At 35.8% G+C, this 16,614-nt stretch overlaps 1 long non-coding RNA gene across 1 annotated transcript in view; it reads right to left on the bottom strand.

The window, feature by feature from the left end:
- Nucleotides 1-16,222, bottom strand: part of LOC114003641 — a 45,932-nt gene extending 29,710 nt beyond the window's left edge. The window contains exons 1-2 of the long non-coding RNA XR_003546324.2: nucleotides 15,926-16,222; nucleotides 13,155-13,248 (exon numbers count right to left, since the gene is read on the bottom strand). This is a non-coding gene — a long non-coding RNA (uncharacterized LOC114003641). The remainder of the gene's footprint in view (nucleotides 1-13,154; nucleotides 13,249-15,925) is intronic.
- Between the last annotated feature and the right edge of the window lie 392 nt (nucleotides 16,223-16,614).

Below are 16,614 nucleotides of genomic sequence, written 5' to 3'. Positions count from 1 at the left end.
AAAATGGAGTGAAGTGCATGTATAATTAATATGTGTTTTTTCCCATCTGGGAGAATGATTGGTGCTGAGAATGTAAGTGTAATTTATGTATTCGTAAATTCCATTTTTCTCTGGCTGAGGAGAATCCTTTCGTTTCACAAAAATGATGGACAGTTAAATCAAGTTAGGAAATAATAGATATGAAGATATTTCAACATTAGGTTCATATCTCCCTATTATTCTTCGCAATAACGTCTTCTATAATTAGGGAAACTTGCAAGGTGTTATATAAAGGAGTATAGGAACATTTTCTTAGTTTAGTTTCGACAGCTCTTGGATTCCATTGAAGGCTTGTTAACTCCTGGAAGTTTAAGAAAGACTAAAAGTCTCTGAATATACCAACACACAGGCTCATTTTTTTCCACTAATGTCAATGAGAGATTTTGTTCCACATCTTGAAATCCCAAGGTCCTTGGAAGGTTCATGCTTATCAACAAGCTGACAGCATTCATTATTCTAAATATGTCTGTACATCTAACCCCTCTGATAATAAGTGAATTCCCCAGTCTTGAAATCAGTGTGGCAGCATCCATTCAATGGATACAATCTATCCTTCAAGTTCACTTCAGAGTAAATTCTTCCACATAGATGTTCATGAAGGACGGTGTGGATTACTTCATTTTGTAATTCTCTGGAAAGTCTGTTTTTCCAGAGACAGCGACCTCAATTAGCATTTCCTTCTTGATGTTGATCAATTAAGCAGATTCAGAGTCTCATAATTTTGTGTTATCATTTGCATTATCATTCTAATGTTTCTAATCTAGTTTTTATAGACAACAGAACCTTCTCAAAAACTTATATGCCTTCAGAGATTGTTTTTCCTTTTAACTGTGAGGAGGTCTTTAGGAGCAGAGGTTGTGGAGAGAGAACTGGCTGCTGCGTTACTGAGTCAATCCTGAGACTCCTTTAGGTCAGTTTGCTTTGAAATTTTAGTTGTTATCTAATCTTTACCTGATCTTTTTTCAGCTATCAGTTTTGTTCAGTTGAAATTAGGAATTACTATTTTTGCCAAACTAGATAATGCCATGCAGGGTCTGAGATGTGTTGGAACAAGAATAATTTTCTACCTATATTTCACTCAATCCAGATAATAACAATTACTAAACAAAAGAAAATAACACAAAGTAAGAAAAAATAGCTACAATGTTGTTATTGAAAAAAAATGGGTCTGTTATATGCAAATTATTTTCATTCTGCCTACAATTAACAGATAGAAACACTTTGAAATTAGGGGTTTAGAACACAAAAACATTATAAAATATTAATTAAATTTTCCTTATTAACTGTATCAGTTGCAACCTTGAGGTAATACAATAACAACAATAATAAAAATAATTCAGTTTTGCCTCATGTTTTAAATCTTGCAAAAAAAATACTTTTAGGAAAATTCCAATATAAAACATATAACATGATCTAAATAAAAGCTACTATAGCAAATGAAATTTTGGGCTCAAGCATCACTTTTATTACATATTTCTGAAGATGGCAAGGGCATCTAAATTTGAACAGTACAGATGAAGATTAGTCTGAGGCTTATGACATAGCCTCTGATAAAGTCTATGTGATATATTGTATATATGGTATATCATATAATAGACATATTTACCCATATATTTCTGCAGAAATACATGACTTCAAAGTACCACATCTTGTTACCTTAAAGGAAAAAAGGAGAGAATGCAACAGTTTTACGTGCATGTGTTTAAAATGCAATTTTGCTTTTAAATGGACAATAATGTTAAAAACACCATGATCTGCTGAGACGTTAGGAGAGACCAGCATATACCTACAAATCCATGAAGGAGTGGTCCTGACCTTTCAGACTAACCTAGTTCGGGGGGGGGATGGGGGGAAGGATGGATTACTGATAGATTGCTTAATGCACCTACTGCATCTAAATGTTTTGTGTGTGTGTTACCATTAAATTATGAAGCTGTGCTTTTGCTTTTTTCTGACGTTTATTTCAAGCATATGTGATTCTAGCTTTCTAAGTCATATCTATTGGTTATGTGCTGCAGGTGCAGCTCCTCTGTACATATGGGTTAAATTACATATTGGGACAGCAGTTGGATCTTAGCTGTGATGTGATGATCGTCAGATGGGTTTTGCCCTTTTTGAGCACAAAGATCTGCAGTATACCTTAAACCATAAAATTCCTGTTTAGAGTAATACTGAAGGTCTGACATATTCCGAGCAGGGTTCAAGCATATGAAAACTGAAGCTGTTGATGGCCAGAAATTATTGTCAGAGTGGAACCGTCACTTTCTAAAGATGAAAATGTTACAAACTTACTGCTAAGGATGGACCTTATAAACATCCTGAACTTCCTAAGCAGCTTCATGGATACCAGGTACTTCCATGTAATTTGTTTGTTGTGTTGTGAAATAATCCTGTGAACATTATTTTTAAATTCATAACTGTAGTGATGCCTTAAGCCCCTAATGGTTTTTTATTTTTCTAATATTTGTAAGACTTGTAAGTTTTATAGGTAGGTTTTAAAAGCAGAAACCCCTTTGTCCCTTGTTCCTTTCCCTTGTTTACACATTCCCTAACCCTCTTACCCCATTCTATGCTTTCCATATCAATCCTGCTTCTGAATTCAGTGGCAATGTTTTGTCTTTTGTCAAGGCAAGACCTAGACTGTTTAGAGAACAGCATATCAGGGCCTGAATAACAAAACGGAGTCAAGAATTAGGTAACTATGTACCCTTTGTGCTCTGAGGATGATGAGAATGATGAAGTAGGTGGTCCCAAAAAGCCCCCAGACCCATTTCTCAGGGGATGGACCCGGGGCGATCCAGAGGAAAGGCCAAAAGGTGGGCACATTTGGGATTGGATGGATGATATTATAAAATGTAACCTCTCAGGCACGGTGGGTGCGCGCGTCGTATATCACCTACTGCCTTGGCAAATAAACCTTTTCTTATCTCACCCCTAATTAACTGCTCCGGAGATTTTTTCCAGCACCAAAATACACCGGCAACAGTAGTTAGCTATGATTTGATTTTATATTTTATTGTAAGACATTGTTTTCCTTCATTATTTTTGATGCAGATTTTTAAATTTTTTTTTTAAATATGTTTTGCTTTAAAAATTTGTTGTTTCTGTTTTTTCTCACAGAAGGATATCATTAATCTCACTTGAGTCAAAATTTGTACAGAGGAGAAATAGATCTTATTAGACCCATGACAGAGCTAGAAAAACACAACGTGTATTGTTTTTTCTATTTTTATTTGTCATTCCAGTCTTTTAAACAAATCTTGGTTTTTATTTTGGTCTTTGCTAAAATTCATGTTTTATGTCTCAGTCACAACAAATAAATCTAAACTTGGAACATTTATGCCATCAATCTTCTTTTTTATTGCTGTAAATTCATTGATATCTATGTAATTTTACTCATCTCTGTCATCTCTACGTTTCTGTTCCTTTTTCCTTCTCTATAATACTGGAAATATTCTCAATATTAGAACTCCTATGAAGAGTAAATTCATCCATTTTTCAATAAGAAAAATGTCAAATCCCACAGAATATTTTAAATTAAATCCAGTGGCAACAAAGAAAACCAAGAAAAATCAATAAAGATAAAAAACATTCTTTAATGATTGAAAAAAATAGTAACTGTTCTCTTGCAAATCATCCAAAATGTACTGAAGAAAATGGAAATACTTTTATAAAATTAGTTTTTCTATTAGTTTGTTTCATTTTTTCTCCAAAAACTCCTTGCAAAATTTTCCAGGGTTTGTGTTTAGTTGAAAAGCTCTGGTCATAGTTGTCATGGAACTGACCTGGATCTCTGGAACTAATCAAATCAGAGAAGAAATATGAATTAAGCTGAATTTATTTTCCATGTAACTTACATATTTTCAAACATATTTATGATGATAAATTTCAGTCTATGCATTACTACTTTAAGCTATTCATGCAAAACTGTCCAGCATTTTATAGCATCCTTACTTCTAAGCAGACTAATGCATCAGCTGGACATATGTGCGCTGCAATGAATATAATTTTGTTGAGCTCTATGTTTTACAAATTGGAGCTCTATGAAAGAAAATTAATTCCTCACTAGAGATATCATTGAAGAACCTATAGATCTATTTTGAACACCTACGAGATACTTGTACTTAGAGTAAAACAGATTTTAGTATTCATACCCACCTAGGTGTGGGTTAGTTGGCTATTGTAATGGTTGTCTCAAATATGTTTGCTTCTTTTCTAAAGGTAAGGCAAATTCCTTGTTAGGTATGAGATGCATTTGTGGACTGAAACTTCCTGAAAAGATCAGAAAAGGACCACCTCTTTAGCAATTATATCTTTTGATAGTGTAGGTAATCTAAGCAGTGGATATCACAAAAGTGAAAGCCGCTATCTTAATCCAGGTCAAATATGATCTGATATGATCTGTGTTAACATACAGAAATCATAAAACTTCATTCTAAGTGGTCTACAGCTACATCATGCATTGCAAGTACTTATTTCTAGAAGTTACTGTAATTGGGTATGTATTTCTGGTTGCTCGGCTTGTCTAACTCATAAAGGTCATGACTCAAGATGTTTGGCAGAATGACATTTGGAGGGAAAAGCAAATGTTTGTTATGGAAAGTAAAATCAGATAAATGGGAATATAGAAGAAAGCAGTAAATGTCAAAGCACTTCAACACTATGTTATTTTTCATGTTTTTTATGTTATTTACATATAAATTCTTAATATAGTTTGGAGAAGTGGCTTAACAGTAGGTAAGTGTAATTAAAATAAAACTAAAATAAATAAAATAAAACAAAAACAAAATCAAAAACATACACGTACATGAGAAAAACCCCAAACATTGGAGAAGACAGTACCTTTACCTTCATTACATGAGAAGACCTAAAACACAGAATGGATGTTACAGGTGTCAAGGGGAGAAGAGGAGAGAAAAGAGGGTTTGCCTCACTTCCTGTTCCCCTGCCAGGACATTAGAACTTTGCTAATGTAGCAGGAAGTACAGCACCATGGGGTTTTTTCTGATTTTTCAATCCATGAATCATAGTCAAGCAATGAGAGAGATGAGGTACCAGACAGCAGAAGATGTGTTCTGTGTGATTGTAGCCAGGCACTGTAAATTCATCCCTCCTCACTATGAACTGTTATGAGAAAAGAAGGACTCAAGACCTTCTTTTTTAATAGGTTTGAGCCTAAGCCATACACAGAATATGCTGCCTGGCAGAATGCAAAGTCCTCTGTGCAAAAGCCCTGATATTATACAGTAGAGCTAGAGGAGACTTCCAAATGAAAGCACTTAGTATGCTCTAAGTCACATAATAGAATTCAAAATTTATTTTATAATAGTATTACAATCTTGACTCCATATTAACTGAATGTGAAGTGTAAAATCCTGGTTACATTGGCAGCAATATGAATTTCATCCTTGCCTTTTCTGAGGCTATATTTCAGCTGATGCATAGTGCCTTGCTGAACCCATAATGGTTTGCACCAGCTGAGGATTCAGTCCAGTCTTGCTAAGCACTGCTAGGCTTTGCACCATGGACACTGGGAATAAGGTTAACCATTATTTTGCTTTACAGACAAAAAAATATCCATCAAAGCGTCAGACTCCCTGTCAGGACCAGCCCTAGCTGGATTTCAGAGACTGCTGTAAAAGTACCTTAATGAAATGCAGAAGACAATACAGTAACCCATAAGCTACTTTACAGCAAAGGAGAATATATTACTTTCATATTGAAGAACATATGATGGATTATTCTATCCTCCATTATTACTGTGCCTTTTCTTTTTTAATAGCTATAGACATAATACTGAACATTACTTAATTTAGTTTTGATGCCAGATTTTAATAGTAACTATATGAGATACAGTCCCAGACCCTTTGTACAGATAATTTGATGACAAATAGATTCAGCATTTTTTTTAAGAATTCAGCCAGACCTTTAGATAAATCTTCATCAGCACTTAGGATTATGTTATATTTTCATCATTCAGAACAAGTAACCAGAGTAGGACAACCAAACTTTTTCTCAAATAACATAGGCTCACTCCACTAGTACAAATAGTAGAAAGTTTCCTTGTGCAGGCTGCCTCTGATCCACTAAATACAAAACTTCCAGCTCTTGCTGAATCCCTTCTTCCTTCACTAGAACCATAAAGAATTGTGTGCAGTGATGTAGGAACAGTGCTTCATTTCTGACAATGGCATGGCAGAATTTGCCCCATTTGTCCTATGAAGGGCATGACAATTGTACTTTACTTAACTTATCTATTAAAAAAATATTTTAAAAAATATGTCCTTTGGTGTTTATGGTCTTCTGTCTCTGACTGAATTACGAGTTGAGGACTAAATGCCATAACTGGAAGCATTTAAATTTGAGGCTCTGCAAGAGAAAACAATCTTTATAGGGGACATTAACTGAGTAATCTATCTCCCTTGTGTTGTTTCTCCTTTTCTTGTACACAACAATAGTAGTCCCAAATGCCCAAATAAATTCACCATATAAGACACTTTTCAGGCCTTCTAACAGGCTCCATGAATGTCCAAGGCCAGCTGCATCCCTGGCCTCAAAAGAGAGATTGAGCTTTGTTGTTACTCACGTTGTATGCACAAAGTGTCCAAAAGTCTGCCTCTGGGCACCTCAGCTCTCATTCTGTCATTTTCCCAAAGCTCACTAACTGCAAGAGGGGAGGATTTGTTGCACAGTGTGTGCATTAGAAGTGCTCCTTCTCTGTACATAAAGGAAGAAACTTCATTTACTAACTCAGAGAATCTGAATATACTTTCTTAATAGAATAAAGAACAAAAGGTACCCAAGAATGTGAAACATCTCATTTAATAAAATGATCAAGTGTACCTCATAGCTCCTAAATATCAAAAGAAATGAAGAAAAAAACATAGTGGGTAGCATCTCTCCATATTCATAAGTTAATTTTGGGCCCTGGTGTGCTACTGTAGGAACTGCAGTTGTCTGAACCATAAAATAAAAATGCCAGTGATCACCATTCTAAAGTCTGACTTTACTTCAAATCATTGTCGCAGAAGAGATATTGTTTGTCTGTATTTGCAAAGTAGGGAAACTTTACAAAATATTAGATGCCACTGCAAATGCTGACTTTTAATGTGTATTTCCATAACAGAACAGACAATTATGTACACAATAGGAAAAACAGAAGGGATACTAACGGTAGAAGAAGGAAGTAAAAAACATCACAAGTGTTTGCAAAAGGTGGATCAGAAAGAGCTTGAGTATTTAACTCTGATATGCAGCTTCTTTGCACAATGTATGTTTGAGGAAAGATTGACAAGAGAAATAACCTAAGTTCAGAATATAGACACTGTATGTAGGTTTAAAAGATTATTGTGAGTAGATCTATTAACCTGGCTGGAAAGGAATATAAAATATAGCATAAAAGAGTTGGAAATACCATGTGGTAGAGTGGTCTGAAAGAAACGTGAAGAGACCAATTGACACTGTACCCGTGACAAAATCCACAGAACAAAAGCACAAGTATATTAAGCAATTCTTATACTGTTATTTTATGTTGAAGTATTTCAAGTTAGAAAGTGAGATTTTGGCTATTAAAACAAAATCTTTTCTATTTGACAAGAAATATCACTTGACATGCAGAAAGTACTGATGGGTATGAATAATTAGATGAGAAAACCTGGAGTACAAAAAGCAAAACTTTAATTCCAACATTGGCTTGGATCTCATGATGCAGCCATGATAGTCATGACATATAATATTATTTCCATTAAAAGATATTGAATCCTTCTGAAAGCAAAATCCATGGGCATTCCTAAATACTAAGGAAGCCCATTACAAAGTCACGGAATGATAATCAATGGCTGCATTAGCAATGCTATCCTTGACACTTTAGGTAATAAGTAAGGTAAGTAATCAATGGATTAATAGTTTTTACACATATTTCTCAGAAGCGCTGTCCAGGGAAAAAGAATCATTATCATCCCTGTGCAAACACCAATCTAAGGCACAGACAGAACATCAGATCTAATTACGGTTGCACAGTAAATCTGAAGCATAGCTGGGAACAGAGCACGAGGTTACTAACTCCCAGCTGGGATTCTAACTGCATAAAAACACTACCATTGGCTGAGATCATATTGCTAAGTTACACTGCACTGAGAGAATTGGAATAGTAGCCATCAGACAACCATTATATTTGTACAACACCTGAATTTATAGGATCTGGTCTAAATCTTCTTTACGGGCTTGAAATAGAGTGAAGTTAGTGGAGTCTCAATGGAGCCTGTGAAAGTGCTGTTAGATCAGAACATAGCAGAGAACCATGACATATATTCTTGAGGTAAAACACAGCTTTCTAAAGTAATGTGGGATGAAGGCATAATTTGTTGCAGAATGAATTCTCCCAGAGAACAGTTTGATTGCTTGGAATGATTCAAAAAAAGCAAAGCTTTTTGTTCTGTGATAAAAACAAAAATCCCTCCATAAAGCTTTCATTAAGAATTTCACTATTATTTGTTATATAATTTAACATTCAGCACACTTTAATATCTTGTTCTTGAATACTCTTCTTCCTTCAGGCAAAAGTTACATAGTATTGCAGCAAACCAAAAAAGGGCTTGAAACCAGCACCAAAACCTTATATTCACTCATTTGCAAACCTAAACCTCCATTTCAGTATGCAGAACCTTTCAGACTGCATCTGCAGTTTAATGGGAAAAAAACAGGCTTTAGCAGGTTCAGCCAAGGCAGAGAAGAACTGTCAGAAATTCAGCAAAGACAAATGCAAGGTCCTGCACCTGGGGATGAATAACCCCCTGCACCAGTACAGGCTGGGGCTGACCTGCTGGAAAGCAGCTCTGTGGAGAAGGAACTGGGGGTCAACAAGCTGTCCATGAGCCAGCAGTGTGCCCTTGTGGCCAAGAAGGCCAATGGTATCCTGGGCTGTATTAGGGAGAGCATTACCAGCAGCTCGATGGAGGTGATCCTGCTCCTCTGCTCAGCCCTAGTGAGGCCACATCTGGAGTGCTGTGTCCAATTCTGGGCTCCTCAGTACAAGAAAGACATGGAGCTCCTGGAGCAGGTCCAGCAGAAAGCTACAAAGATGATTAGGGAACAGCAGCATTTCTCTTGTGATCTCTCTTCCCAGAGAAGTTGTGGGTGCCACATCATTGGAAGCCTCCAAGGCCAGAGTCAATGCAGCTTTGAGCAACCTGGTTTAGTGGAAAGTGTCCCTGCCCTGCCAGGGAGTTGGACTAGATGACCTTTCTTTAAAGTTCCCTGCCAAACAAACCATTCCATGGTTCTATGAAGCGGTGACTGTATCATCACCAGAAAACTCACAGAGGAGCCTGGCCCTTCTGAGAGTTTTTGGAACACATTTCAATACACTGATGATGAGACTGAGACAGAAATCATGCCACAGACCTTGTTCATCAACTGTTTCTCAAGAAAATGGTTTATTCTACTGCCCTCTCTGCTATAATTTTACTTAAATCAATACACCCTTAAATAATCGCACTTCCTCACTCTACATATTAACCGTCTCGTCATAAATAGCTTACAAGAAAGAAACTGTACTACAATTTGTTTTTCCACTGTAAATCTGTCACCTTTCTCAATACTATCACAGTGAAGTAACTAGAGCCAGGAACTAATGAATGGACATATTAATCCACAAAATCCAACCATGCTAATTATGAAAGATGAATTATGCAGCAAGTTCCCTATTTGTAGTCCAATTCTCTATTTGTTTTATGGAATCTCATTATACTTCAGAGATAAAATGCTTAAAACAAACTTCCTCTTTTAAGCATAATTTTAGACTCTGAAGTTATATTGAAAGATGTGAATGAAGGCTGACTGGTTGTTTTTTTGTTTGTTTTTTTTTTAAATAATACCATCATCATTATAAACAATTTTCTTTCTGACTTTAATATTTTGTAATTTCTTCCTAAAATAATTAAAGCAATAAAGTAAAAATATAAAACACCTGCTGCTTTGAACATTTGCATTTTCTTCCTAAATGGATGGGTGAAATGACGTCATGGTTAATTGGCACTTTTGAATTAAGATAATTAATCAGAAATGAAACCATAAGGAGAGTGGGCTGGATTTTTAATCTAGTTTTCAGTAATGACTGATTTTGCTCAAGTAAAATAAGTAGCATTTTTTGGTTAGCTTCTTGCAGGTGAAATCGTTGAAAATCTGAAGTTTTAGAGTTTTAGATGGTTGATTTACGGCTTTGAGTTCTGCATAGGAAAGTCCAGTTGATGAATACTATTTTGTATTTTTTTGAAATACAGGTTTGAGGTAGAAAGATATGGCAGGGAAGGACTTGTTAAGTGACTTTATTTTAATTCTTTACATTAAACATATAAAATGTATTTAAAAAGCAGGAAAAATGTTTAATATAAGAGACTATCCTCTACTAGGGATTGTGGTGAGTTGACCTTGGGTAGCTGTTAGATGCATCCAACTGCTCTCTCACTCCCACTCTTTAATAGGAATAGGGGAGTAAATAAGCTAAAAAACACTCATGGGTGGAAATAAAGAGAGAGTGCTGGAGATCACTTACCACTGAGTATCACAAGCAACACATATTCAACTTGGGGAAATTTAATTTAATTCCTTGACAATCAAAAGTTTAACCGAATGGTGAGATACAAAGACAGAAAGTAAAACACCTTCCTCCCAAAAATGTTTTTTTCCCCAGACTCAACTTTGGTCCTTCATTCCCAACCCTTTGACCTCCTCCCTCATTAAGCCGTGCATGGAAGATGGGGAATATGATCACTCCATAACAGTTTCTTGCTGCTGCTTCATCCTCTTCACACTTTTCCCTTGTTCCAGAACAGAGCCTCTCCGTGGGTTGCCGTCCTACAGCATAAATCTGCTCCAACATGGGGTCCTCCATGGGCTACAGTGTCAATATATGCTCCACCATCCTTACACAGGCAGCAGGGGAATCCGCTCTGGTATCTGAAGTACCTGTTTCCCCTCCTTCTCTGACTTTTTCTCTGACCTTACTGTTTGCAGAATTATCCCTTGTGCTTTTTCGCCAACCCCCCCCCCCCCCCCCCCCCCCCCACTGTTGTGCAGAGTTTTGCTCTTCATTAAATATACTTTCCCAGAGGCACCACCAACTTGGCTAATGGGTTCAGTGCTGTCCTCTGGTTAGTCTTTTAGAGAGTCAGCTGGAAACAGCTGTGTCTGACAGGGGCAGCCCCTGGTCTCTTCTCACAGAGCCGACCCCTGTAGTGCCCTTCACGATACCAAAACCGTGTGATGTACACCCAATATACACTAACACTGGAAGGATGCCTTTACATCTCCTATTTAAAACATGTACAAATGCACCTTCAAAAAAACCCCCAAAACCCCCCCAAAAAAACAAAACCCAAACCAAAAACCCTCAGGAAGGAGGAACTGAAAAAGCGTACTACTATGAATGCTTCAGAAAAAAACAGATAAAAGAGGATTGCATTGTTATGATCTGGAATAAAGAACCAAACAATCAGTTTTCCATGCCTAGAAAGGATGGAACCTGAATCAACGGGTTTAAATTACAGCTAGGAAGATTTAAGATAGATATTAAGTAAAACTTTCTAATGACATGGATCATGATACACTGAAACAGATTGCCTGAAGAGCTTTTAGATTTTTAGTCATCGGAAATCTCTAAGGACAGGTTAGGTAAACATCTATCAGAGTTGACAGGTACAGTTGATTTTGCCTGCTGGCAAAAGTATAGGGTAGATGACCTCCTGAGGTCTCTTTCAGACTGCTTTTCTCCCACTCTGTGATAGGCAGTGATTTAGCCTACAAGTACACTCATGACTTCAATGGGTATTTATAGAAAAAAGTACTTCTCAAAAGGACATTTGCAGAGATGTCTGTTTTTCTGAAAGTAAGGAGGTATGCACAAAAGGAGTAGAGATCCTGGCTGAAAATGTCATCCATTTTTTTTTCTGATCAAAAAATTAACATCTTAAATAGATTTTCTGAACACTACAGATGGGTTTGAATTTTCAAGAGGGTGTGCATGGAAAGCCACATTGCCTCCCTTACTATCGCAAGCAGAACAAGACACTGAAACACATTTAAGTGTCTGTATGTCTACAGGATATGACTTTTGTAGGGCTTTAGCACTGGGCAGTTAAATGGCTCTCAGAAGATGGTATATCTTTGCCTAACTGCCCACACTTCATCTGGATGATTATTATAAGAAACTTGGAGTTCTTTCACTGAGTAATCTACCAAATACCTGCAGTTACAGACATTTGCACATCTACACCTGAGACTTCTTTTGGAGTCAGTGGAGAGGAACAGGCCCTTTGTTCAGCTGACTTATTTTCAGTGTTGCCTTTAGAATAAGATGATTTTTGCCCTGGAAGTACTTCTTTAAGACTGTGAAGGAAACTAGAAGTGAAAAATGAATAGTTGAAAAATGGACATATGTAATAAAAAGATAAGTAAATGAATATCACTCTTCCTTGGGTAGATTTTCACATTGTATATCATCACTTCATTGTCTTTCACATACCTTTTTTTTCCCACAGCTTCTGTGGAATAGGAAAAGCTCTTGACTTCTTTTTGAAGATGTGGAAATGAAGCACAGGATGGTTATGAGAATTGCCCAAGGTTATACCACAAAATTCAACAGAAGAGAAGCCTGAATCTAAGTTTGTGAAGTCTCTAACTGTTCCACTGGTTTTTTCCTTTTTTTAAATAATAAAAATGAATTTTTAACAAAGTATGTGTTCCTAAGTCAGTCATCATCAAAAGTCTGCCACTATCGCTGCTCTTGACTTTATCCCTCCAAACAGACACTGATTTCCTTAGCTAGATTATTAAATGAGAAAAAAAAAGAAAATTGCTGTGTGTGAGAAGGAGTGAGAAGTCTTTCTAATTAGAATGCTGCAAAATATTTGAGGATTACATAATAGAAAATTGTCTGGTGCTACAAGGATGGCAAATTTGCAAAAACATATCTTCAGAATGAGCATCATCTTACAAGCATCCATATGGTAAAGCATTCATTATTTCTGATTTGGAAATGAATAAATTATCTTCCAGGGCTAAAACATATATACACACACACACTTATATTCAAGTACTATGTATGTATTCATACTTACATGACACATAAAAGCATTTCTTAATTTTCATTAGTTTGATCCAAGAGTGAATCCAACTGTTTTCTTCAGGATCCAACTGTTTTCTTCAGAATGCCTAGCAAAAGGAAAACAGAAGTATGGAACACAGGAGTTGATAAATGCCTAGTGCTTTAAGTATTTTTTGATCAAGAAGAACTGCTAAGCATATTTTTAAGGGGAAAATCATAGTTTATCTTCAGCTATGTGGCAAGTGGCACCAGTCCCACCGAAGAGAAGATACCCAAGACAAATAAGCTCTAAGAAAGTTTTTTAGCTTCAAACTTTTCAGCAAATTCAATAGGCCCTGATGTCCACAGTTTTGCCATAAATATTTGAGGTAAAATCCCAGTCTAATTTTGGCAGAGTAACAACAACCCCTCAGTGTGAACAGAAAAACCCATTTTCTTCTAGGTTCATTGGAGCTCTAGAAGCTAATGCCTGAAATGAGAGTAGAGAAAATAACTCTTCCGCAGGGTAGAAAAAACATGTAACAAAGAATCTCTAGGACACACAGAAGTACTTCCTGACACACATTAAAGCCCTAGCTTCTTTTCCATCTCCCATGATATTCGCCAAAGCTATGTGTGTATACAGTCAGCTCTTATATTAATTATCTTATATTGGAAATAAATCTCACTTGTGATAATATACCCTGCTTCTCAATACACAGAGACTTCAAAGAGCATAACTTGTAAGTCCTCTGGTAATTCTGCTTGACTGTTTATGCACCTTGATCAAGGTGAAAAGAGCCTGTAAGGTGTGAAGAAATACAAATCTGAAATATTATTGAATGTTTCTGAATAATCTGTAAAATGTTACTGCTAAAGTTCTTAAAAATTTAGAGATGGTACAGCTAGTTTTAAACAATCCAGCACAGCAAGCCTCAGGGGTAACCTTAGATCAGGGGTAATGCTGGCAATGACAAGAAGCAGCTACAATGCACAGGATATTTTTTTTTATTTGATATGTGTGAAACAATACATCCATTAGCAGCAATATTTTGTTCAGACTACAAGATTGTATCCAATAACATTAGTGATAAAAGTAGCTGTCTATATGTAAATATTAATTCACCTTTTTCAGCAAAACTAAGAGAACCAAGGAAAACTGAACCAAGCTCCCTCCTGTTAGTAGTTCTAGGGACAAATCTGGCCTCTAGCTGGAACAAGCCCTTAGTGAAGTGCAGATGGTGTCTCTGTGTTGTGGTCTTTAAATGCATTACACAATGAATTCAGACCCTAATTTTTCTTATAATACAACATATGTGAGTGTTTTATGTATTCTCAGTGAGTTAAGTCAAACTATATTCACTTGGTAAACTCCATGCAGAAGTCCTCCACAGAGGAGGAAACTGGTTCTGCTATGTACAGAAAAATAAATTTACAGCAGAATATTGTTCTCCATCAAAATAATAATTTAAGAATAAATATGTAGAATTTTAGTCTTTCTTGAACAGACCTATTTTTAGTTATCTGGTCTAAAATCCAACTAATTTAATTTGCAAGCTTTTTCTAAAGTACAGTAAGATGGAATTCTAAAATATCCATCCTTTTCTTAAAATCCACTTCTCTTTGATAAATAATATGGTATGTGTAAACCAGTAAAATCAATACTGATTCAAAGATATATATCAATGAATGTAAAGATTCCAGCAAATAAAACAGCTGAAATTGAATTTTTTTTCATTTCTGCAGATTCTTCCAATGATACAGAAATTTTAAACAGATTTGCAGATTACTATGTGATTTTTCAATGAGTGTTCTGCACAGAGATTCTTAACTCTATTATGTTTTACATATGCCAGATTATGTGGCAAGAGGAGGCCCTGCAGCATGTAACTCATGGCCACATGGTTGGTCCACAGGAAAACTGGGACCCAGCAGCTGGTGTTCTGAATCATTAGGGGTACTGAAAATTGAAGCACAACAGGCATGTTATTCTAGAGCTACACTAATAAAATCTTGCATTTCATTACTACCTCTGCTTTCTGTCATGGGATTTACTTTGCCTTTTATTTTTATATTTATGCGTAAATATACTATTTAATGTATTATATATCTTTTGTAAGGCTTTATCTTTACTGCTGCTTTTTCTATCACCAAATAAAAATAGTTCTTCTTTTTTCTTTTTACAAATTCCTCTTTTTATATCCACTACAATTCAGAAGGTAGTTTTACTTTAAGAGTGTTCGAATGTTGTGTCCAATCTTTTCTTCTTTGCTTAGCCTGCAAATTCCAGATACAGTTTGCTCTTTTGAATTAATGTGCATGGCTTTTCTATATTAAAGTCCTTAAACTCTCAATCCAGTCATTGTCTCTAATTGGTTCTCACAATTACTTAAAGTTTGACCTTTCAAAATCAAAATCCTTACTTACAGACATGCTTTTGTTTGTCCTACTGTTTCATTTAAACTGGATCAGATGGGGATCATTAGATTCAAGGTTTTCTGCAGAAGGCTCTTTTACAATGTGACTCTTATGTTGCCATGTACTTCATATTACATTCATGTCTTATAACTTCTATTTTAAAGTATTTATTGAAGATAAAGGACAATGACTGAGCAAAGGAATTTTAGATATTAATATATTGTATGCCATGCTCCATCTAAACCCAATGGTATTAAAATCATAAATTCAAGCATTCCAAAACAGGAATTACAATGCAAAAATTGAAATTATCCTGACAACTAATTATACCCATTTCTCATGTACATCATTTTAAAGTATTTAGTTATGTGATCAAATCTCACTTACATTTCCACAGGATTTCTCTCTCAGGTGGTGCACAAAAAGCATGAAGACGAAGCTCTTGTCTTCGATTGGAAATATATATACCCCAGTTTTGAAAGAGGTGAATACTTCACTCAAATCTTTATACAAATATATCACAAGAAGGCAGAAATACTGTATTCCAAGTGACTGCTTCCCTTATTAGATTCAGTCACAGCAGTGTATATCTTTGTCACATTAGGACTGAATCCTCCTGAGTTCAGCAGGGAGCAACATGCAAAGAAGAGCTAATTAAATATCTCTGGTTTGGTGCAGCAAATTGGCATGGAAACACCTTTCCAGTATTTGTTAAAGTAGAAATGTGACTCATTCAAAACTCTAGCCTCACAAACAGTTTTGTGCTACACTAGTAGATGTTTCTCATGGCAACTAAAGACCATAGAGACCATTATAGCTCAAGTTTCTAAGTATTTAGGACAGTTTCTCTACGGTTTCTTTTACGTCAAAATGAAAGTATATTACAAATACTCTGAGTGTGACTTTTGAAGCCTTTCTTCAACAGTGAAAAAATGGTACCATTAATTAGCAATTGCACAGATTTTTTCATCTGTCCATTTCCAAGAAGTTTTGGAGATGGGAAGACTTAGGCAAGAAATTGTATGTCTGAATGTGAAATAAATATACTGCTCCATTTTGAATACTTCAAAATAAAA

The sequence above is a fragment of the Pipra filicauda genome, unplaced genomic scaffold, assembly GCF_003945595.2.
Source record: "Pipra filicauda isolate LSUMZ 115617 unplaced genomic scaffold, ASM394559v2 scaffold627_size207744_pilon, whole genome shotgun sequence".
Taxonomy (NCBI): Eukaryota; Metazoa; Chordata; class Aves; order Passeriformes; family Pipridae; genus Pipra; species Pipra filicauda.
The sequence above is the reverse complement of the archived record's forward strand: the minus strand, read 5'-3'. Positions and strand labels throughout refer to the sequence as shown.